Below are 26,410 nucleotides of genomic sequence, written 5' to 3' on the forward strand. Positions count from 1 at the left end.
AGTAACTGGTTCTGAGTGAACAGCTATGTGTTCAGCATATGCTTCCACCTACTCCAGCATGTCACTGTTTTCCCAAAAGCTTACATGTGTGACTCCCATCATGTCTACATTTGCACAGTCAATCAGAGGAAAAGAGCTGTGCATTAAGATAAGCTCTTTGAGACATACTCAAATGTATTGCTGAAATGTGAGATTGTTGAGTGGAGAGGATGAGAACAAAGAATCCACAGTAAATTGGCGGTGAATGTTGTCTATAGTGTACCTGTTGGAGTAAAATAAACAGCAAGTCTATGGAAGTTGTGTGGTTGGGAGGACTGGAGATGACACAGAGAAGCTTCCAAAAGGTTCCATGCAGCGATTGTCTGAAAACTTTAGCACTAGACCATGTGAATATGGAAACTCCTGTAGGAAACAGGTTACTCTAAAAAGCTTAATTTTTATTTTCTCATGTCAGCAATTCATCAGATAGATTTTGTGAAGCCTTATGTACAGTTATTGTTCTGAGGCATTTGTAATGAAACCCTTAAAGCTTGACTGCATGTGGATTTTAGAAAACATCCTGAAATAATGACAGGTTTCTGCTGAGGCCACAGGTTACACAATCACCTTTTTGAATTAATTAAGAAATACGTTAATTGCATGGAATAATCTTCACTGCCTTTACAAGGTTCTGCAGAAGTGTGTTTATGAACATGACTGTATATAGTACGGAAAAAGTCAATACTGGTGTTTCCTGCAAAACTGTTTAAATGTAAGTGTTTTAAATGTCTTCAGCACAACTCTGGACTGCTGTTCCTTGCCCAGCTGCCTGTTTGTTAGATACTCATTCACAGAGAAGACAAAAGGAAGTGATGGCTTTTAAAATAATTGCAGTCAGGGACCCTAAAGCAGGGTTGAAGCTGCCCCTGCCTCTGACTAATTTTCAAGGTGGATGGGATAGGCTTACTCCCTTTAAAAGGCTCTGATGATGGAAAAATGATTTGAGGCACTATACAGGGGGGGCTTGGGGCTTTTAGATATATGCTTATTCATTCTTCAATTTAATTCTTTTAAAGATGGATATATCCACTGTACTGTGCTAAGGAACCCTGGCAATACATTCCAGGAGACAAGTTTTGAGGGTTAAAAAATCTATTTAAACACACTAAAAAGATTTTGCATTCCCTCTTCAACTTGAAAATACATAAAAAAGCTCTGAAATCTCTTTGGAAAATCAATCACTGACCTTGTATTTGCAACACAGTTAAAGGTTTGAGGTCCATGTATTGGACAATGGTATAGAGCAAGCCAGAGAGGAAGAGAAACTGCAGGATAGAGAAGCTGATAAAAATTTGTGGAAGAAATAGATAATCAGTAAGTGAATATTTTTACAATGCAAATATAATATACTTTTCTGGATATTTAGGCAATAATTACCTCATTATCTTTCAACAATACAATCTTTATTCCTGCTCTTTTTGGTACCTGACACTAATTTCTGTAGCTACAATAACATAGAAATTACTGTACACACATTGGTACAGCTTGAGCCTGTTTAATTAGCTTCCTGGAAAAGAAAGATAATGTCTTATTATTTGTCTGGGGATAGTCAACTTCTCCCATGTTTGGAGATAATCACCTTCACTCTGGAGTAGGAAGACACCCTGCAATTATCATGGTGCTAAAAACAGTCCTTTCTTCCAGGGAAAGGCTGTGAGTCCTGAAAACAATGACACCTTCCAAGCCTCAGCTATCATTAAATTTTTTTAGACACTGTAAGACTTCATTTTTTTATGGAAGTTTTTATTTAATGTACTTTCAAAACTGTAACAACTGTCTTCTCCATTTGTTTCATAATGCAGTCTTAAAATTCCTCTTGTCTGCAGGATTCATTAGAGATGTCTTTTTTTGTGTACACATATGCAGACTTTGTGTGTGGCCTCCTAGAATATATAAACCTCCCTCCTATCTGATCAAGAATCTGGCATGCTCAGCCCATTAACTTGACTTCTACACTCCTCTGCTAAAATTTTGTGCAATGTTGGAAACATACTAAGCCCATTTCTTATCTTCTTAAATAAGAAGGGATAAAAAATAGGTTAAAACATTAAAACTCAGTTCCCATAGCTATAAGACAGTTCCACAGAAATTATTCTTGATAATAAATGTTTTCAAATGTATGTCTGGATAAGCCAATCCATGTGTTTTTTCTTCTGCACTCTGACCTTGTCTAGACTGTACAGCGCTGGCTGTATCTTAGTAATGCTGCAATAACATCTACCTACTGTAATAGAGCTCCAATTGTAGTTAATAAAAATGTATATGAATAAGCATTTATTTTCCTCTTAGAATGCTTAGGCCTGATTTTTCAGTCACTTTTATGTCTGTACATTTTTCTACCTTGGAAAGATCATTTTTATTTTATTTTTTCAATAAGTTACCTACCCCAACATTTTTAGGCTTGCAGTTGAAATACAGTAGCAGGTTGCAAAATAATAACAAAGATGTTGTGGACACACTGATGCAAAACTTCCAGGTGACACCACACCATAGAGCAAAATATCCATCCTGGATATTTTCTGATGAATCTCCTAACCAGCAACTTACAGTCATTATTGATGCAAAATGGTTATTAACATATAAATAGGAATCCTGCTTCTGTCAGGAGAGGAAAATGTCAATGCCATGTTTTGTCAAGGGAATCTGAGAAAAACAAAACAAAACAAAACAAACAAACAAACAAACAAACAAAAACAAACAACCCCCACACAAAAATGTTCAGGTAATAGCTGGAGGCCTTTTAGCATTAGTAATACATCCCAGATCCCTCCCAGCCATTTGGTTCTGTGATTCTGTGATTCAGAAAAAAATCCTTATTTCTTTCCTACTGGAATTTGTTCATTCATCAGAATTGAATTGCTTTGTGGAAACCATTTGGTTTTGAGCAGAGAGGTCTTGTGAAACCCTGCCTGTTAGGCAGTTGTTGAAGCCTGTTAGGTTTTCTCTCTCCTCTGGCCCTACACCAGCTGCATAATGAGCTGCTGGAAAATCTGTTTCCAGTCTTCAAGCTTCCCAAGTAAATTAAGCTCCTATTTGCTATTACCTCTGGGGAATCCCATCAGGAAGACCATTCCAGAGCTGCTGCTCCATTCTCTTTCACCGTAAATTTCAAAATGCTATTTTTTTTCCCCTGCCTTATAAAGAAAGCAAATAATGAATTCCTGAGCTTCTCTACAAAGCAGAACTCTGTCCTATTCAGTCTCTATAACCAATGTTCCATACTTTGTTTGCAGTGAATATCTGAGTGTTTTATCTCATGTTGTGCCCTGGCTCTGTCCAACCAAAGTGCACTGCACCAGTTTCATCCATAACACAGGCAGAGATACTATCTCCATGTGCAAAGATTCATGGTCCTTCTGACCCAAACCAGATTTCTTTGGTAGCTGTTGGATATTAAAACTAAAGTGCCTGCAGCTAGAGTGGATGAGGTGCAACAGACACATGTTATAATAAAATAAAACATACACATGAAGCCTCAAACACTTGAAACAGGTTGGCTAGAAAACTTTTGGAATCTCTGTCCTGATAGACTTTCAAAACTTGGTTGGACAAGACTCAGAGTAACCTTATCTACAAGGGCTCATTTCTGAGATGGATTTGGACTAGATGACCTTCACAGCATGTTTCTGGTCTAAGTGATTCCATGATTCTATGATTTAATACGTGGAGTACAATTATCACATGAGATCTTGAGTGCTCCACTAAGAAGGTTTAAGTGCACCCAGGTGGACTAAGGATGACTAATATATCATGTCAGCACAGCATTTTCTCATCAACGCTCAACATTTATTGGCTTACCCCCACATCAAGGGGTGAAAGAGCTACAAGATATGCTTTGCAATTCTGTGGTTTACCCTGAATGTACCCCTCAGAAAGATATTTAATTTTTCCATAAACCAGGACAAGATGTCATAAGAGGTTTGGAGTAACCTATGGATGAATCACTGCTTGTAAAACATTCTGTGCAACTACAGAAACACTTTAAAGCAAATAATGTGAAAAGTTATTCTGCCAAGCTCTATTCCACTCCATGAAGATAGGAAAATTTTGGTCTATAAGTGGAAACTATTACTCTTTTGCTTTGGTATGTGAATATACAGTTTTAGATAGATAAATAGATAATAAGCACAGATATGTTTACTCCATTTTTGAGAGTTAATAAGTTTATAACTTGGAATAGTTCTGGCACATTGCCACACATTTTTTTCCTATATGTAAAAGACCTGATAATGGTAAAGACATAGAGAATTCAAAGTGTTTGTTGTTTCTAACGAGTTATCTTAATAACTGCAGTCCATCTTTACTGCAAGAACATTAACAGTGAAGGATATTCATCTGGGTTCTTGACCAAGGCACAGTAGCTCATTCCACTGATTTTATGTAAGTACTCTCCATGTAGTAGAGGTTGAACACATTAACTAGAAAATTAATGATATTTTTGAGTTTCAAATTTTAATATATGCCAGAAAACTGTACTGAAAATCTAGTAGGAAAAATGTTAATAGCTGCTGGAAATGGGCCATAGTAGGATACATTGCTACTTTCCAGCTAAAGATAAGCAAACATTTTTTAGCTAGCAATCTTGGGGAATCAGCTAACTTAATGCCTTTTATTCATAAACTTGATTCTTGCTAAGCCATATATATGTTGTTATCCCAACACTGTTGGAGGAATTTGGGTTGTATATACAACAAAAATAATTCAAGATGAAAAGCATTCTAAGTATATAAATATATATATATACACACACGTACGTGTATATATATGTATATATATATATTTAGGGACAGGATATATATGTATTTAGGGATGGGTGTTGCCCAGAAAGAAATCTCTCTTGGTGTTAAAATCAGCTCCTGCAGCTCAAGGAATTATGGTATAATTTTTCACTTTAACAACAGATTAAAACTATAAAGTGAGAGATTTTTAACACTTTAAGAATTAATGGGAGAATTCTGGGTGCAACTATGAAAAGTGATTAAATGTGAAGCTCCTTTATGTGCCTCTGTCTTTGTTGAAAAGACTTTTGGCATGTGCCTACTTGATTTATGGTAGTTTTACATGCCAGGATTGTAAAGAGATGACTGACCTGTCTCTGGTATTGGAATCATCCTGAATATGTTTGTGCAGCAGTCCTCCTGATCTAATTGCCCTGAGGGGCAATCTGGAGTAATTAATCATAATGACTGTACTTTGATATGTGCATCTTTGATACATGTTAATGTGGTTGTTTAAAACTCTGGAGAGTCAGTGTGTTCCAAATGTCCGCAGGAGGCAAGGGTATGCTGCATGGCAAATTCCCAAGTATAATGAAGCTAGCTCCTGGGCTGCAAGCTAGAAAGTAAAGGAGGCTCCCAGAGACATGGTGAAAGCCTAGCTTAAAGAGGAATTTTCTTCAGCCTTTGACCTGAGCCCAAAAGTTAGATTTGATATTGATTGTAGGTTTGATTGTTTTTCCTTGTTCTATTGTTCTATTTTAATAAAATGGCAAGAAAATGGAGTCCCTTCATGTTTGTCTTAGTGGACAGAAGGGTTCTGGCAGATCTTGCTAATAGAGTTTAATATGTTGCTGCCCCAAGTTGCCTATCCTGCCTCTCTGCCACTGCTTATAATCCCCATAGCAAAGATCAGAATGCAATATATACCTGGGTACTATGTGATCCAACATAAAACCCTCTGCAACTGTTCCAGGTCTCATGCAAACAGCAGAAAAGAATATGCCAACAGATTTCGAAACAGATCTGTTCAGAACTCAGGGTCTTCTGTTACATGTGGCCTGAGAAGCAGCTTTCTCAGCAGTGCACGCATAGAGGAGGAAGAGCACTGCTGATGACAGAGTTAGGTGTACCACAGACTTGCTTAGTCCAAGTTTACTTTTGGGGGAGTTAATTGCCTCTTTCCCCAAGCATCCTGCACTGGCCATTGTCAGAGTGAGAGTATTGCATAAGGAGGATACAGAACAACGACACTGAATCATATCAAGCCTGAATATAGCTACACTGAAACATCCTCTGATCAAAACAGTGAGCTCAAGATCTTAGTGGTTAAGGTTAGAAACAGCCTCTGATAATTCCTCCATGCAGCTGTTACATAAAATCAACATAAATCTTCCTGGTGGTTTGCCTGAGAAAACAGCCATATAACAACTATTTTTCAGTTATTCTTAATTATCTGCTAAATATACACTTTCCTCTGTGCTTTAATCAGTTTCCATTCAGCTCAGCACTTGAAGGAAGAGTGGAACTGTTGAGAACAAATCCAATTCACTTGGATGAGGTCAATCATCCCAGTGGTAAAAGAATCTTGTTTAGCTGAGTAGGATTTGACTTTCTGTATGATACCTATTTCCTTCAGATAAATGTACGTTTATCTCAAAGCCATAGCTTTTTGAGATTATACTGAGAGTATGAGAATATCTGTCTTCCTCTCTGCCTGCCTAGTTCCCCTGATCTTTTACATGGTGCTGCTCACTACATTTTTCAGGTTTGAACAGTTCCTTCAGAAATTTCATCTGCAGGTTGAAGTCTTAACAATTAAAAAAATAAATCCATATACCATTAATTTATTAAAAACTGTTTATAATAAATATTAGCAGAAAATGAATATTTTTTTCCAATATATGGAAGCATTTAGTGGAATGCACTTAAATGACATTAGGGAGAATATTACACATATTTTGAAGTATCTCCCTTTTTGTTAAAGTTTCTGGGTTTTGAATGACCTAAGAGCATTATAACTTCTCTGGAGATGGTTTGTAGTCTTTATTTATTTATTTATTTATTTATTTATTTATTTATTTATTTATTTATTTATTTATTTTTGTAATCCCAAGAAAGCTTATACAACAGTTTGAAAATAGATACCCTGTGGAGAATGTTGTGTCAAGCACTCAAAGAAGGAATCATCTTCCAGTATAATAATCAATTGTTAATAAGGGTGATCACAGCCACACTGAAACTGGGGGAGCTGGCAAATGTCTTTCACCCATCACCCACTCCTCGTAGAGGAATTAGGTTGTAACTGCCATCTCTATTAAATTCACTTCTGGTAAAACAAAGTTTCAAACACAGGTAAAGTATCCCGCATGAAGGGTTGGCATATGCAGTATGGCTTTACAAAGAAACAAATATCTTAGGAGACACACAAACAACACTGACCAACTCACAACTGCTGTCACCCTGCTGAATCTAGCCATAGTTAACTCCCTGCCCAAATTTTAGTGAGGCATCTTAGTTAGCCACAGTGAAGTTACAGATGGAGAATGTGCCATCCTGGCCAGCATTGATAGCCCATGTCCTCCTCTTACAGCCCCACTAGTTCCTCACCTGTTGAAACCATACTGTGCCATTTTCACACACTAGATTCACTGTTTCAATATTCACTTTTAATTTTCAGTTTTATTTAAGTGAAAGCATTTTTTTTTCCATGTTGGGTGGAATCAAGATTGTTATTATTTTGAAGGAACATTCTTCTCTGCCCAATTTGACTAAAGGCAGAACTGCATTAAAAAAATATAAAATCATCTGCGGATACATGTGAGATGGTTCTGCAGTTCCAAAGTCTTATGTGAGGGACTCATGAAATGTATAAGAGAGGTCAGTTTTATCAGAGGCCCTGAAGGCATCATCAGAGTACCTCCTCTGGTACCTCAGGCCATCTGCTATGGCATGTAATAACCTCGTGAGAGCAATGAATAGCTCAGACTGTGATTTAGGGCTGTGGTCTGACTGCCTATTCTAGCTGCTATATGAAATGAAACTTCAATTGCAGTGTCTAAATTCAGAAGGGAAAAGAGCAATTCAAACCTTTTGTTTTAAAGGCTGGCATCCTGTACTGTCCATGGAGGCATTATTTAGACCACCAGAAAGAGTTGCTGAAATTAACCATTGTCACATTCCTACAGGGAATTGGGGTCTTGATAGTCCCAGAGCAACACAGGATCTGAATTGCTCATTTTGAGGTTAGGTGCTGTGACTGGTCTCTTGGTCCATCTTAAACGTCGTAACAGGCAGGCTGAATACAGCTCTACTCCTCCCTCTACTACTCTGTTGGGATTATGGAAGGAGGGAGAGATGGAAAGGAAAAGCCATCTGTGCATCCCATCAAGTGGTGAAACAGGGGGAAGAGATCCTGCTGCTTTCAGATCTGTTTCCATGCATGCAGAAGTGCTGAGTGGAATAAGACTGAGGAAGAGTGATGGAGAGTGAAACTGAAAAGGAGAGAGAGAGAGATCCCTGGAAGTCAGTGGGAGTTTTGCCACTGACCATAATGGGATTATGATTTAGACCAATCTGTGGAGATTTTAATGAGTCAAATGAAGACAGCTAAATATTTAAGCGAGCTATGAGCAGACTACTTTCTCAGTATCCAACATGCTAAGTAAGCATACCAAATCACATCCAGTGTCCATTATCCGAACAATATCATTATCCCCCAAAGAGCACTTCTCTCCTGGCAGGGCTCTGTGACAGGCAGCCGCCCAAAGCACTCTGCTGCTCATGGCAGAGGAGAGGTTATGATTAGACTGAAGTACAGGAACTCTTACAATTCACTTGAAAATTGTAATTAATGCATATGCAAACGCATTATTTTGGTGTGAAAATCAGCCTGTACATTTCCAGTTTCAGCACGTGACACTAGATTTCCTTTACCTTCCTTGATGACTCAGGTATCTGAGAGTTGTAAAAACAGGGAAGACAAACTATTCAATTCCTCATAACATAGTCCTCACTGTGCTCAGTCTCGAGCACATTTACAATTGGTCTGAAACATGTTGCCCAAACTAAGTTTGTACATGCACATCAAGGAAGTACGTTGTCAAAACATGGCCTGGGGCTTGAAAACAGTGTAGCCAGTTGTTGTAACCCAGCACAGCTGCTCTCAGGGGGACTGTTTCCTGATCCCATCACCCATTGTGATGATGTGTTGTTCCACCTGACTTGGGCTGTTCAGACAGTGGATATGGATCTCTGTTCACTGTCATGATGAAATCTTTGGTGCCCGGGTTTTGGAAGCCTTCTCTTGATATGTTCTCAAGATCCCACAGACACCTCCCTGTTCTATTCACTGAGACAAGTACCTTGTCATTTTGGCTCAATCATTCTGATCCCTTAATTATCAATATTACATAACATGCTCTTGGGTTTCTAGGGAATGTAGAAAGATCAAGGAAAAATAGGCATTGTTAAGGCAGCCTTATTAAGCCACAAAGATCCTAGTACTTTGAGAAAGCCTTATTGACCTCTAACATAGGTGTCATCATGCTAAATGACTGTGTAATAGTTAGACTTTCATGTTTGAGCTTGTCATCTCAGCTTTCTAGTCAACTGAGAGAAATATACAATCTTAGAGAATGATTGTTTTCTTCCTGAAACCCTCTTCTAATTTAAGGTAGAGGAATGGCCCTCCAATACTTCTTGTTCCTCTGTGCTGATTAAAAAGAGAGCCTGGGTTACCAAACTTATCAGCAAGTGTTTAAGTGCCTTAATTAGGTGAGATGAGATAGGAGATGTTCAGAAGGTCTCTGACCTCAGCAGTCTCCATTTACGAGACTTCCCAAACTGGAAGCATCATCCCTCAAAACTGATTCATTTTGAAAACAGGAGCCACATGGGATTTTATCTGTGAGAAGCAACAATCAACAGAAATAAAAGAACAAAAATGAATAAACCAATCCATGTTATAAAAGTAATTTCTCTTTTACTTGCCAGGGAAGTCTAATATTCAGGGTACTATATTTATTCTGCAAAAGCAGATGTCACAATCCCAGGACCAACACACTATTGCTTACCTTGATGTAAACAATTAGGAAATTATCCAACTGTGTAGTAGGACAAGTAGAGATGTGCTATCAGACAGCTTCTATGGGCAAGGAAACAGAAAGCTTTCTGCCTTGTCTGCCATAGTGGCACCCCACAAAGAATCTGTTTTATATTTCTCAATACATCTGGCATTCAGTCCTACACAGGCACCACGTCTCTTGCTCATTTAAAATCCATTTAAATCTAGGAAATAGAGACTCGTGTAGGCTATAACGCCTATGCTTACACCCTGCCTTTGTGGAGGTCCTTCTCCCTTTGCTTTACTATCTTATCTTGCTAGGAAATCCAGAGAGCTGGCATGCAGTATCCCACAGTAAGATTCATCCCTGTGATGATTAATTTTTGAATAACATATTTTGAAACAGCAACATGAGGCCAACTCTGGGTCCGTGAACTGAAATACTTGATGCATCAACCCTGACAGGGAGAACATGGGAACCAGGAGGGTCAACTGCTCCTTAATCCTCTCAGGGATGAGGATCATCACATGCCAGTCCAGGAGGAAAAAAAAAAAAAGCACCTGAGCAACAACTGACATCAACACATATGCACACGCAGAGGACTAACCTTGGATGTTGCCAAAAGCAACAGAAGAGCCGATAGGGAGGGGGGCTTCTAACAGCTACATTAATACACTGGCTCTTCAAAGAGGTGATATCTTTGTAAGTATGTACTTAACCATCTGATGACCCTAAAAGAAAATGCAGGGGATAATTGGACAATCTGTATCTATCAGAAACTGAGATTTTAAACAAAAGTTTCTTTGGCATTCCTTCTCCTTCTTGTCACTTGATATATGTTGTGTGCATATTCATTAAATAGCCTTTAAATCCCTTCTCCTCTCCTAATAATTATACACATAATAAAAATGATAATTACAGTGGGTGGAGATTGAATTTCCTTTCATTTTAACAGAAAGGACAGCCTAGTAAAAAAATAAATGGAGTTAATTAGTTGAATATAATTACAAATTCCTTGGAGTTAAAATGTGCTGCATACCAGCAGAAAATGCTATTTGCCATATGGTATTGGAACACTCTGGAATGATGTTTTTTCCTCTATTATTTTCTGCAGACTGAGCATGGACTTGTATTATTTGTGGCTTCCCAAGTATTTGAGTTATTCAAGCCAGCTCACTGAGTGCCCCAAAGCAGTAAAGAACCATGCTTGTTCAGCTCATAATACATACTAAAACCAAAACAAACAAAAATATTTATTTTGCAAACCTTTTAGTGAAAACTTAAGGTTTCACTTTCCAGTGATTTTGAGAAACTCTCAAAAGCTTTTTCTTCTTAGAGTCCAGTCAAGATCTAACACTAATGAACAGTATTAACGAGAGCACTGGAAGATTTTTGGAGGGAAGTTATCAAATGTTATCAGGAAGTGGTTGTGTACCTAACATGGAAATAATTTGGAATCATAAAAGGGTTATAAAGAGCAAAACATTGAGAGTTGGATCTTTATTTTTTTTTATTATTTTTTTTGGATTAAAAAAATGAATGCAAAAATATGAATTTGCTATGCAACTATGCAGATTTATTTATTCATCCTTTTTGATATAAAAATTCAAGTTTGCCATTAAAAGTTGCCAGTTTTTATTCAAAGAAAATTGAAATTATGGATAGCAAAGGCAGCTGTAGTAGTTAAAAGACGTTGTCAGGTAAAGAACCCAAAGTAAGTGACCATGTTGTCTTTTAAAAAAATAGTTCTTTGGACTTCTGTCCTTATCAATGTTTCCCCATTTTTTATAGTTTAAATACACATCCAAAACACAAACAAACAAAAAAAAGCTCCGAACAGTTAAGAAATACCCATTCTGATCTCACTTTTATTTCTGTCTGGGAGCTCTCCAAGTTCCTAAGCTTCTTGGAAAAGAGATACTCAGGGATTCACACTAGTGCTTACAAACTCTGACTTAGAAGTGAAATAAAAGTTCATTTTCAAGTTACAAAACTATATTCTGATCTTACAATAGCAGCAATGCCTTAATTACACTTGTAGCTCATTTTTTTGGGGGTATTTTCTTCAGTTTTATGGCTCTGTTAATGCTATCAGGTCAATAAAGTTCGCAACTTTAACTGAAATATTGGCAGTGAATGTTTTCAAGCTTCATTGCTCAGATAGGATAATTATTGTGATGTGTAGATTTTCCTCTCTTTAAAGTAAACACTTATACCACATGAGTAAGTAGACCATTGTTTCAGTTGTTAAATCTGTCAGACTAGCAAGTTGTCTCCCCCCCCCCCCCCCCTTTTTATTTCTACATACAGTGTAAACAGAAGGTGAGTTATAAAGATGAGTCAAGCCAGGATTAGGAATCCTGAATTCTTAAAAAAATAAATAAACAAACAAACAAACAAACAAAACAGAAAACACATAACAGAGATCCCAGAAGTACTGCTAGAAGCTTTACAAGCTTTGTGATTCAAAGCAACAAGAAAAACTAGTATAATACATAATGACAGATCTTTGACTACTCAGTCTTCTGAATTGTAGAACCATGGCTGGGAGAGCAGTAATTTTCCATTTGTGGCCACGAAAATTGTAAGAGATCAGTTGAAACAGATGAATGTTTATAAGTCCATGGGGCTTGATGGGATTCATCCTGGTGTACTGCAGGAGTTAGCAGCTGTTACGGATGAACCACTCTCAACAATTTACCAAAGGTCTTGGAAGTCTGGGGAGGTCCCTGCTGACTGGAAGCTAGACAATGTTAAACCCGCCTACAAAAAGAGCATGAGAGAAAACCCAGGAAACTACAGATGTCTTAGTTTAACCTCAGTTAAACTAACTTTAACCCAGAAAAGTTATGAAGAAGATTGTCCTGGGGGATATAGAAAGGCAGTTGAAGTACAAAGCTATTATCAGGTATAGTCAACAAAAGTTCCTGAAGGGAAAGTTCTGCCTTGGTAATTTGATGTCCTTCTAGGATAAGATCCCCCACTTGGTGGATGAAGGGAATTAAACACGTACTGGGTCTGGCTGGGATGTTAACTTTTCCTGCACCAGCCCATACAGCATGGCCAGCTGGTAAAAAGGGATGATTCTTACACTGTATTTAGCTTTGGTGCAGTCTCACCTTGAATATTGTGTGCAGCTTTGGGCTCCACCATACAAAAAGGATGTTAAGGTACTCCCTTATTTTTTTTTAGTGGTCAGGCAGTTGGATGATCATTGAAGGTCTTTTCCAACTGAACTATTCCATTCCATTCTGTTCCATTCCATTCTGTTTTGTTCTGTTCTGTTCTATTCTATTCTTTATACAATAGAAAATAAAAATAAAAATAAAAAAAATTGGGATGGCCTTGCAGATTGGCTTTTGCTCCACTTTTTTTTTTTTTGTGACTTTTTACTGAAGATTTCAATGGTCACAAAATGCAGCATGTTTTCCCCCACAGTTCTAATATGCACCCCTCCCAACTTCAAGTCAAAACTGAACTGACTGAGTATAAAAGCACTTACAAATATTATGAATATTTTTATCTTCCTGTTTTCTTTTGTGCAGTTTACCAGTGGCAGGCTTCCTTTAAGACAGGTAATCAGTGTGATAAAAATAAAGGGTAAATCTGTTTTTTTTTCCAGTGCCATTCTGATTTCATTAAAGATGTATTTTTCTTTATTTTCAGAACAGCTAGTTCTGTCTTAGTGAAGCAATTGGCATTACACTCAGGACTTCTCCAAAGCCTTAGGGAAGTGAGACGTTGTTGGAAGGTAGAACCTGTCAGAGGGGCTTTCCTAGCAGTAGCAAGCTTAAATAATATTATTTTAATTTTCCATTTTCCATTAAGAAAATCACAAATGATTTCTTTCTGGATGTCCCTTGAAGTCAGACCCTTAAAGATTAAGCTGCCAGTTCTTGCTAAAGCAGACTTTTTCAGAAAACTTCAAAAATGTTAGCATTTATTCCAAAGAAGATGAAATTAAATAAAAATACAAATCTCATCACTATCCACAGGATAGACATTTTCTTAATGATTCATGGCATACCTGGCCTCTTGGTCCCTTCATTATAAACAATGTAAAACATCATCTTTGAATATGTCTGTGCCAAATATACCTGCATTATTTGATGTGGCACTGCATAAATGAATATGAATCTTAACACAAAAATCTGTTTCTGAAAGCATTAGCCAGACACTGGGCTTAGTACAATTAGGTCTGTAGTTCAGCACCACTTTGTGTCTAGCAGTATTTATTCACTTGTTTCCATCTAACCTTCAATACCAAACAGATGAGTTTACTTCCTTATAGCCTTATCAACCAAAAAAATAGGGAAGAAAAGTGTTCATCATCATTTAACAGATGGTGAATAGAGACAAAAAAAACATTAAGATCAGATTTTAAAACCCATCTAGAAGCTGAAAGAAGCAGATGAAGATGAAATGTTGTTTCTGAGGCTAAAGTTAGTGCCTTTGTGCGTCATAAAGTGCCTACACTCTTTTACAAATGCAGCTTACAGAAATTTACCCAAGGTCACTAAGAAAGCCTGTCACAGAAGACCTACTACTGGTGTGGTAGGACAGGTTTTGCACATGACCTTTGACCAAAGAATATCTTTGTTGTTTTGAAAAGAAAATTCCTATTCACCCTGCAGAAGTTCAGCAGTGGCTCTTCAGCATTGCAGACAGGCCTGACTAGATTCAGATGGTGCATTTTCTTGATGCTGTCCCTCTGTGCTGGGGAGGGTTTCTCCTATTGTCATATGGCAAGGATCCAGATTGGCACAGATCAGTTGTGCTTTAAAAATTAGTTTATTTAATTACCAGATCTGTCTTCCAGTGGTGGCTGTGAAATCCCTCCTTCAGTTTGTTTCAGCTATGAGTAGAAGCAGAGGTTTGATAAAATAAGTAAGATCCATACAGAAGTAGACTTTTAGAGGGAAAAATGCCCAATGTTCATAAAATCAGAGAATCATGGAATCCTAGAATCATAAAATCATCAGACAGCTTGGGTTGGAAGGGACCTTAAAAATCATTTAGTTCCAAACACCCTGCCACGGACAGGGATGCCACCCAGGGCCTCAGGGCCTCATCTAGCCTGGCCTTGAACAGCTCTAGGGATGGGGCATCCACAGACTTTCTGGGCAGCCTGTGCAAGGGCCTCACCACCCTCTGAGTGAAGAATTTCCTTTTAACATCTAATCTAAATCTCCCCTCTTTTAGTTTTAAATAATTCCCCCTATCATTATCTGCTTGAGTAAAGAGTTGCTCTCCATTTTTCTTACAAGCATCTTTAAGTTATTGAAAGGCTGCAATGAGGTCTTTCTGCAGCTTTCTTTTCAGACTGAAGATCATCGGCTCTCTCAGCCTTTCTTCATAGAAGTGCTCTGGCCTTCTGATCACCTTTGTGGCCCTCCTCTGGACCCACTCTATCTGGTCCACATCTTTCTTGTCCTGGGGGCCCCAGACCTGGACACAGCACTCCAGGTGGGGCCTCACAAGGACAATCACCTCCCTCCACCTGCTAGCCACTCCTCTGTTGATGCAGCCCAAGATGCAGTTGGCCTTCCGGGCTGCAAGCACCCACTGCTGGTTCATGTTGAGCTTCTTGTCCACCAGAACCCCCAAGTCCTTCTCTGCAGGTCTGCTCTCATTGAATTCTTCTCCCAGTGTGTCCTCAAGTCTGGGATAGCTCTGGCCCAGGTGCAGCACCTTGCACTTGGATTTGTTGAACCCCATGCGGTTCACATGGACCTGCTTTTCTAGCTTTCCCTTGTCCATTTGGATGGCATCCCTTCCCTCTGTTGTATTGACTGCACCACTCAGCTTGGTATAATCTGCAAAGTTGCTGAGGGTGCACTTGATCCCGCTATGTCATTGATAAAGATAATAAACTGTACCAGTCTCAGGACAGACCCTTGAGGTACACCACTCATCACCACCTCTAAGGTGGGGGCTAGTGTTCCAACTTGGAGAGTTTTACACAGATAAAGATGCTCTTTTTGCTTTATTCAATGGATGAAAGAAAGAAAGAAAGAAGGAAAGAAAAAAAGGAAGGAAGGAGAAGGAAGGAAGGAAGGAAGGAAGGAAGGAAGGAAGGAAGGAAGGAAGGAAGGAAGGAAGGAAGGAAGGAAGGAAGGAAGGAAGGAAGGAAGGAAGGAAGGAAGGAAGGAAGGAAGGAAGGAAAAGAAAACCAAAGAATCTTGCCATATTCAAGCACAAATGAATTCCTCTGTTGCTGTGTCAGACCAGTGCATTTGAACAGACACTTCAGGCACTATTGCTCCTACAACAGGATGACCCTTAAAGTAGCCCGAGGCTATGCAGTAGGAGTCAACAAAATAAGCCATCTCTGCAGAGCACTGTCACACTCCTGCCAGCTGGACAGATCACTGTCAAAGCAGGCAGTCTTTCTGGGGTGGGTTGACCTTGACCAGCTGGCAGACTCCCCCACAGGCATTCTTTCACTCATATACAGTTGGACAGTGAGAAGTAAAGACAAAATTAAAACAACATCTTCCCCACTGCCCCTCCCATTTTTTCAAGGCTCAACTTCACTCTTTTTCACTCCTGTCTTATCTATGCCATAGAGATCCTGTATATGACACAAGATCTATAGAAGATCTGTAAAATGGCCTCTTGGGATCAGGTCTGATATCCTAAGACATCTAATATGTACTAGAGACCTGACTTGAGGCACTTGAGTTACTCTGTAGAGTACAGTTCCCAACAGACGGATACAGAATCACAAAATATCCTGTGTTGGAAGAGACCCATGAAGATCATGAAGTCCAACTCCACACTCCAAACCAGGCAACCTAAGATTTAAACCATCTATTTAAGAACATTGTCCAAATACTTCTTGGGTATTGACAGGCTTGGGGCCATGACCACTTCACTGTGGTCAGACTGTTCCAGTGCCTGAAAGTCTCTCAGTGAAGAACTGTTTCCTAATTAGGCACCATTATCCCCAAATATCTCTCTTGCTTGACAAATGCATCTATCTTGGCATAAGACTCCTCATTGTCTTTGTTGACGGTCATTTTGGTGGCCACTGTAGTACAACAGAGAGTCACATATCACAGAATCATAGAACCATTGAAGGGACCTTCAGGGTTTTGTCTGGGTTCATTTTCTTTGTAGAGGATCGTATGATGCTGAGTTTTGAATTTTTGGTGAAAAGAGTGGTGATAAAACACCAATTATTTAGCTGTTGCAGAGCAGCGCTCACACAGAGCCAAGGACTGTTCAGCTTCTGGTGCTGCCCTGCCAGCGAGGTACCTGAGGGTGGACAAGGATCTGGGAGGGGTCACCACCAGGAGCTGACCCTGACTGTCCAGAGGGATGCCCCATAGTATGTCATGCTCAGCAATAAAAGCTGGGGTAAAGAAGGAGAGAAGGAGGAAGGGGGTGACTTTTGGAGTGATGGTATTTGTCTTCTCAAGAAATTGTTATGATTGATGAGCACTTCTTTCTTGGAAATGGCTGAACACCTGCCTGCTGATGGGAAGTAGTGAATAAATTCCTTGGTTTCCTTTGCTTGCATGAAGCTTTTGCTTTGCATGAAACTTTTGCTTTACCTGGTAAACTGTCTTTGTCTCAGACCATAAATTCTCTCTTGCACTTTCTAATCCTCTCTCCAACAGGCTGTGTAGTGCTGAGCTGCCTGACTTCGGATAAACCACAACAGGGACCCACAGGGATCCTTGAGTCACACTCTTGGCTCCACACAGGACAAACTAAAAACTAAAACATATGTCTAAGAGAGTTGTCCAAATATTTCTTGAGCTCTGTTAGGCTTGGTGCCCATGACCCATGACCACTGCCCTGGGCAACCTGTCCCAGTACCCTACCACCCTCTGGGTGAAGAACACCCAGCCTGATCCTCCCCTGTCCCAGCTCCATGCTGTTCCCTTGGGTCCTGTTGCTGTCCTCAGAGAGCAGAGATCAGCACCTTTTGCCCTCCTTTGGACAAATTCTTTTTTTTTTTTTTTTTTCCTAATCTTTCTTATATTGTTTCCCCCAAACTGCACACAGTACTCAAGTGAGGCCACAGAAGAGCAGAGAGGGACAGTCACTTCTTTCCACGGGTTAGCTATACTGTGCATAATATGCCCCAGGGTACAGTTGGCCCTTTTGGTTGCCAGACCACACTGCTGACTCATACTGAGTTTACCATCAACCAAACCCCCAGATCTCCCTCTACAGGGCTTCACTGCAGCCCCAGTCTACTTGAACATCCAGGGTTACACTGTCCCAGGTGCAGAATCCAGCATTTGCTCTTTCATAGGGTTGGTGATTGCCCAGCAATCTAATCTATCAAGACCTCTCTGTAGGGCCTCTCTACCCTCAAGGGAATTGATAACTCCTCCCAGTTAAGTATCACCAGAAAAAATTAGTGTGCACTCAACTGCTGCATCCAGGTCATTGGTAGAAACATTGAAGAGAACTGCCCATAAAATTGAGTCCCGGGGAATACCACCAGTGACTGGTGAGTAGCCTGATGTTCTCCCATTCGCTACAACTCTTTGAGCCCAGTCCTTCAAACTGTTCACCCACTGTATTTTAACCATCCCCCTACCACCAATGTCACCCACTAAACCACGTCCCTAAGCGACAGGTCCAATTTTTCCTTAAACACCCCCAGGGATGGTGGTGCCACCACTTCCCTGGGCAACCTTCTCTATCTGAGAAGAAATGTCTCCTAATTTCTAACCTAATTAGTGATGCCACTAATTATCTGCAAGAGGAGGCTGACCCCCAGCTCTCCTCACCTTCCTTTCAGGTAGTTGTAGAGAGCAATAAGGTCTCCCCTGAACCTCCCCTTCTCCAGACTAAACAACCCCAGATCCCTCAGCCGCTCCTCACAGGACTTGTGCTCCAGGCCCTTCACTAGCTTCACAGTCCTTCTCTGGACATGCTCCAGGGTCTCGTTGTCATTGTACTGAGGGGCCCAAAACTGAACACAGTACTAGAGGTGTGGCCTCACCACAGCTGAGTACAAGGGAACGATCACCTCTCTGGTCCTGCTGACTACACTATTCCTGATCCAAGCCATGATATCGTGGTGGGGTAGGTGGGAAGGAGTTTTCAGGTTTGGTTTTACTTCTCATCACCCTACTACATGTATGTTATTAACTGACAATAAATTAAATTGATCTTCCCCAAGACAAATCTGTTTTGCCCTTTATATTAACTAGTGAGTGATCTCCTTGTCCTTATCTCAACCCACAGGTTTCTTTATCATATTTTATCCCTGTCTTGATGATGAGTAGGAGCAGAGAGAGCAGCTTGGCAGGCACCTGATGATCAGCCAAGGTTAACACACCACAATGTTTTAATTCCTATGTAAGGCAATCTCATTTGCTGTCTTTCTGTGATTCCTTTTATTGTTATCTGAATCAATTAGATTGATGATCAGATAATATGACGCAACTAAGGTACCGAATTATAATATTGTGTAGATAAAGACTCGAGGTCTTAAATTCATAACCAATTTAATAAGCCATTGCTTGCTCTCCTCCTCTCTTCAGGACAGATATGTCTGCCCCAGAAATTTGATGCATGTAAAGGAAATGCATAAAACCTATGTTTCTAAAAGTCAAGTGTGACATCCTCATGCTACTCAGAAAGTGTTGAGAAAGGATATTGGCTTAACATAGGAACAGTGTTATAAAAAGATCTGTCATGATAAATGTTATTCTTGTTGCAATGCATCACTTGAAGGTGTTAAGGTAGCACAAGGACAGGTGCAGTGTCAGGTTCAGTGTGTTATACTGGACTAGACTAAATGGAAAGTATGCAAAGGATAAAAAGAGTACAAAGCAGAGTTTTTAATTCATTTTGAAACAAATTCCTTTCTTAGGGTGGAAACTTGATTCAAATCTATACAATTCTAAGTTAAGATAGTTAATGAATTGATGATGCATCTGTTACCAAAGCCACGAAAATAATTTTGATTCAACTCAATTACTTTTTAAAATTCCGTGTATGACTTACAAATGTATTTTCCCTTATTACCAATCAATATTTTCATATTTTGCTATCCTACACGTGCAGTAGATATGCAGGGCTTCTTCATAGGGCACTGAGTGCTTGTCATTCAGATGATAAATTCCTAAGGCTGATTTTTGTGCAAAACATTTCAGTATACCACATCTTTTATGACTTAGAGTACTATTTGTGGGTTGTGCTGGAGTTCCTGAATATATTACATTAGGTATCTGTTAAAAATATTGGTAAATCAGCACAGATTAGACCAAGCAGGCATTAGAGTTGAGTCTTATATCATCTCATTTAAGTATATACAATGTAGCTTTCTCATCTTCTGAAGTAGGCTTCCTTTGCAGTCAGTGGAAAGAGGTGCTTTATAGGTACAATTCATTTAACCACTTAAAGGCCAAAGCTCATCTGGAGCTCAATATGGCTACTGCCGTTAAAGACAACAAAAAATGTTTTTACAAATACATCAATGCAAAACAGATGTGGGGGGGAACTTAGTTACAAAAGATGAGGAAAAGGCAGAGGTGCTTAATGCCTTCTTTGCCTCAGTCTTTAGCAGCAAAACCAGTTGCTCTCTAGTTACCCTGTACCCTGAACTGGTGGAAGGGGATGGCGAGCAGAATGTGGCCCTCACTATCCATGAGGAAATGGTTGGCGTCCTGCTACGGCAGTAGGATGTACGCAAGTCGATGGGGCCAGATGGGATCCACCCGAGGATACTGAGAGAACTGGCAGAGAAGCTGACCAGGCCACTTTCCATCATTTATCAACAGTCCTGGCCACTGGGGGAGGTCCCAGTCGACTGGTGGTTAGCAAATGTGACGCCCATCTACAAGAAAGGCCGGAGGGCAGACCCGGAAAACTACAGGTCTGTCAGTTTGACCTCAGTGCCAGGGAAGCTCATGGAGCAGATTCTCTTGAGTGTCGTCGTGTGGCACTTACAGGGCAACCAGGTGATCAGGCCCAGTCAGCATGGGTTTATGAAAGGCAGGTCCTGCTTGATGAACCTGATCTCCTTCTGTGACAAAGTGACGCACTTAGTGGATGAGGGAAAGGCTGTGGATGTGGTCTACCTTGACTTCAGCAAGGCTTTTGACACTGTTTCCCACAGCATTCTCCTCAAGAAACTCTCTGCTCGTGGCTTGGGCTGGCGCACGCTTCGTTGGGTTAGAAACTGGCTGGATAGCCGGACCCAAAGAGTTGTGGTGAATGGAGTCAAATCCAGTTGGAGGCCGGTCACTAGTGGCATTCCCCAGGGCTAGGTGCTGGGGCCAGTCCTCTTTAATATCTTTATTGATGATCTGGATGAGGGCATTGAGTGCACCCTCAGTAAGTTTGCAGATGACACCAAATTAGGTGCGTGTGTCGATCTGCTCGAGGGTAGGAAGGCTCTGCAGGAAGTTCTGGATAGGCTGCACCGATGGGCTGAGGTCAACTGCATGAAGTTCAACAAGGCCAAATGCCGGGTCCTGCACCTGGGGCGCAATAACCCCAAGCAGAGCTACAGGCTGGGAGATGAGTGGTTGGAAAGTTGCCTGGAGGAGAAGGACCTGGGAGTGATGGTTGATAGTCGGCTGAATATGAGCCAGCAGTGTGCTCATGTGGCCAAGAAGGCCAACGGCATCCTGGCTTGCATAAGAAGCAGTGTGGCCAGCAGGGCTAGGGAAGTGATTGTCCCCCTGTACTCAGCTCTGGTGAGGCCGCACCTTGAGTACTTTGATCAGTTTTGGGCCCCTCGCTACAAGAAGGACATAGAAGTGCTCGAACAAGTCCAGAGAATGGTGACAAAGCTGGTGAGGGGCCTGGAGAACAAGTCCTACGAGGAGCGGCTGAGGGAGCTGGGTTTGTTCAGCCTGGAGAAAAGGAGGTTCAGGGGTGACCTTATTGCTCTTTATAAGTACCTTAAAGGAGGCTGTAGTGAGGTGAGGGTTGGTCTGTTCTCCCATGTGCTTGGTGACAGGACGAGGGGGAATGGGTTGAAGTTGTGCCAGGGGTGTTTTAGGTTGGATATTAGGAAGAACTTCTCTACTGAAAGGGTTGTTAGGCATTGGAACAGGCTGCCCAGGGAAGTGGTGGAGTCACCTTCCCTGGAGGTCTTTAAAAGACATTTAGATGTTGAACTTAGCGATATGGTTTAGTGGAGGACTTGTTAGTGTTAGGTCAGAGGTTGGACTTGATGATCTTGAGGTCTCTTCCAACCTTGAAATTTTGTGATTCTGTGATTCTGTAACCATTAATGCCAAGGCTGTCTTATTGTACTTTCATTAGAGAAAGTCTTACAGAACCAAATAGGCACACACATGTGGGGGTGATGATGGAGACGATAGGTGCCATTTCCTCCTCAGCAGTAACCAGTGCCTCAGACACCATCTTCACTCTGTGGGCAGTAGCTAGTCTGGCTTTGCAGCATTTTGATGTAGTCATGAAGACCAGGAATTTCTTCCTGCCTCCATGGTGATGCTTTAAGTTTGCTTTGCCTGGTTTTGGTCACATTATCCATTAAACAGTATCATCATATGGCTTTGTATGTTGCTGTCATCAATTTTAAAGCAGAGAGAGAGAAGAGTGTTGTTAACTTTTAAAAAATACTAACCTCCACTTGTGCTGGTTGGATATGGCTAAGCTGGGCTTTACTTTGTTACTCTTAAGCTCCAAGGTGGCTTTAAATTAACTGTCATTATGAAAGATCTCATGGCAAATTTCAGAAGCCTGGCAAAACCCTGGTTAAACTCTAATTTTTACTGTAGCCTAATTCCAGGCTGTATAATTAAACTTTGTGATGTCTACATCCAGGCTTGGAAGAAATCTGTAATTATAGAGAAAATGCACTCATTTTCTCTATATATTCTAGTTAAAACAACCTGTTGCAGTAAGGCTCAAGGGTCCCATAGCAAATCTTGATGGAGAATTAAGTTAGGTGCTAATGATCTCTCTTTAAAGATTGTAATCAAGGAGCAATGACTTCTGGAGGAGCTGCTGCATAGTTACCAATTTTATTGCCTGACTTGGGGTATAATGGGCTTCTCAGTAAACATGCACAATGGCAAGATGAGTGACAGAATATGTGACAGTATTTGCTGTGGAAATTGGACCAGGTTCCGTAGCGTCAAATTTCAGTCCTATGGGGATGAATATTGCATCACTTGTACCATTCTGGAGCACCGTTCTTCTACCTCTTTCTCCCTTCCCTCTGCAGAGGAGGGAAGACATCATCTCAGACAGCTGCACTCTGTAAGCTACTAAAGTGCTAAGGAGCTGCAGTAGCGATGCCTCAAGCCTTACATAAAAAATGTTCTCAGAAAGTTAGCTAAACGGTGGAGGAAACCCAGTTCCTGCATCAGAATCAAGTAGTATCTGCATCTTAAGAGATGTCTACAAAGGGAAAAGTTTAATTTTTCAGGATATAGAGTACAATTTTTTTTTTTTTTCTTTTTTCCCCAAAAGATGGCAATTCTTATTTTGAGTTTAAAGTTAAATGATGAGCTTTGGACTGGGAATTCAATGAATGTTCTCCTTTGTAAGACCTTCAAATTGCACTCACTGACACACTGATCCCACTACTGTACTTTTCCGAAATAACCCATAGGCTCTCAGCAGAAAGTTCTTTGTATATCTTCTAACTTTGAAAAAGATAAGCTTAGAGGCAACTCAGAGAGCAAGTCATGACCCTTTTTGCTCAGGTTAACAAAGTTAAAAAACCTGAGACAGTAATTACAATATGCTTTAAAATATTCCAACTCACCTATAATCTCCCTTCTTTTTTTTCCTTCCTTCCTTCCTTCCTTCCTTCCTTCCTTCCTTCCTTCCTTCCTTCCTTCCTTCCTTCCTTCCTTCCTTCCTTCCTTCCTTCCTTCCTTCCTTCCTTCCTTCCTTCTCTTTCTTTCTTTCTTTCTTTCTTTCTTTCTTTCTTTCTTTCTTTCTTTCTTTCTTTCTTTCTTTCTTTCTTTCTTTCTTTCTTTCTTTCTTTCTTTCTTTCTTTCTTTCTTTCTTTCTTTCTTTCTTTCTTTCTTTCTTTCTTTCTTTCTTTCTTTCTTTCTTTCTTTCTTTCTTTCTTTCTTTCTTTCTTTCTTTCCTCTCCAAGATTATGTAACAAAAGGACAAGTAGATTTAATAATATCCACTGTGCCAAGAGATACATAATGGTGGTTTGGTTATGCATAACTGTCAGGAATCTAAAATCAGAAATTGCATGTACTTGATTTACTGAAAATACCACACTAGATTTATATGTGATGGAAGTCAGTGGAATAATACTGGGAATAGTGAATTTGGCTCACATCCTGGATAAGAGGCTGTTCAAAATGACTATGTCACCCACATTTCTTTAGCTTTTATGGTTTTGCATGAAAATTAAAATCATTCTATGATGAACTACATCCCAAGATATTTAAACTCTGTTGTTCAAGTTAAGTTCAATTTCAGAATGTAATATCAGAAAAATCCCACTGGGAGTTACTTAATTTTTTATACAGGTTCAACATGTATGAGAACACTTATACAGCCATTTAAAATCAATCAAATGAATACAGCACTCATTGGAGGTGAACAATTTGCATCCCACATGTCTGAGCCTTCACTTATTTCAATGGGTTTTACACCCCTAACTCTGTGGCAATATTTCTGATTTAAAGTGGGATACACCACTGGTAGAGCTGAGTGAATGGTTCATCACTTCAATCAGCTGAATTCAAACCTGATGTGAAAAGTTATATATCCCATTTGAGAGTTAATCCCTTCTAGTGGAAATCCTATATTTCAGTCACTCTTAGTCCCTTTTCCAGTGGGACCCAAACCCAAACATCACATTTGTTTCTGGATCTTGCCTGCTGTGATTTGAAGAGACAGGTTGTGATATAAAGATCATGGCAAGTAATATGGCATAATATTAAAACTGGCAAGAGAGAGATCTGTGACTCCCCAGGTCAGAAGCTGAGCAAAGTGCATATTTGCTGGAGGGATGGGAAAGTGAGAATTAGGTTTTGCTTCAACATTACTCATAAGCTCATAAGTGCATGGGCTATACAGTTGCTAAGTAAGTAGTGTTTGTCATCCTGTATAGTACAAGTACTATCAGCTTAGCTTTGTTGTCAGTTCCAACAACAGACTCTGGGGATGGTAAGGCAGTGCAGTGTTATTTCCCAGTCACAGATGGATTCAGCTCCCACCCAAACTAAATGATTTGCTTTATTCCTGTCCAGAATATGAAAACATAGAACAATTCCTAATGTGAAAACTGAGCTTCTGAAATCTCTGTTCCTGGTATTTAGGCTATGACTTTATAATTAAAAAAAAAATAAAATAAATGACAGCTGTCTTCACTCTGCATGTGTGTTTACATATGCATTAGTTTAAGCATATAAATAATTACAGTATTTAAAGTGGATATGCATGCATATCATTACTTCTGTAAAATCTTGCAGGGCCCATTGAGAGGGCCCATGAAGGGGCCCATTGATTGGTAATGCTAGATACCATGTGGATGTTGAAATTAGTTAAAAAAAGGTTGTATCAACAGTAAAAGATGATCATTTTGCTTAGGATAGTGGATTCTGAAATATATTTAGAATGTTGGACATTATTCTAAAATAAGAAAAAAAATCTCTTGATCCTACCTATACAATACTATGGAAACCTCATGTGTCAAAATGTGAGCAGAAAAGATGATTCCTAAGACAGGATTTAGCATCTGAGAAACAGCTACTCATAGCTGAAAGTCCTTTCTGATCAGATATGTATCTTGTGGGTAGTTTTCATTGTTTCTTTTCTTCTTGCAAAAGATGTCTATTTATATGACTACTCCATTGGACTATTTTTAGCTTAGTGCTAATGGACTGTAGCTGTCTTTCAGATTTTATTGCTCTTTGTTTTGCAAAGAAGTGGAACTGTAAACTCACAGTTTCCATTGAGCTTTTCCCCTTCGTCTTCACATATTTTTTCTCTACTTGCACTTCATTTTGATAATAGTGATTGCACCCGTTTTATTTCCATATGTAAACCCTGTTTTTTAATTTTTATTTTATTTTTTTTTCCTGTAACATGATAGTTCCCAATGTTTAGACATCATAATTCTGATGCAGTTTGCACATCTGGACTTTCAATCCCACTTCCACTTACACCTCTGGGTAGTCCTTGCCACCTTTTGAGATCTAAGACTGCTTGTTTGGCAACTTTGGGCATAGTGAAAAGTAAAAGGTAGAAAGAGCAATAGCACCGATACAAGAATATAAGTTGCTGTTTCTGATCATCCCTCTCTTCCCTGGCAGGTCACAAAGCCTCTGAACAAAATGATAGCTGTTAGTACAGATAGTTAACTCTGTTTTGCACGTACTTGTAGCATTGTGTGTGGTGCTTTTCCTCTCATCTTAGTAAAAGGAATAGGAAAAGACTGAGAGAAGGGCAAAGAGGATAAAAAATACAGAAGGCTTCTCTACAGGTAGCAGCTGAGCAAGTGAGGATTTCTTAGTCCTCAAAACCAAAGACTTAAAAGAAACACAACCAGCTTCTATAAAATTACAAACAGCATGGAGAGAGTAGAAATGACTCAATTACTTCTTTCTCTCTTTAAATAGAAGTGTGGAAAACCAAATAATGATGTTAGAAGTTATTTGG

Source organism: Aythya ferina, assembly GCF_964211825.1.
Source record: "Aythya ferina genome assembly, chromosome: 1".
In the NCBI taxonomy this organism is placed as follows: domain Eukaryota; kingdom Metazoa; phylum Chordata; class Aves; order Anseriformes; family Anatidae; genus Aythya; species Aythya ferina.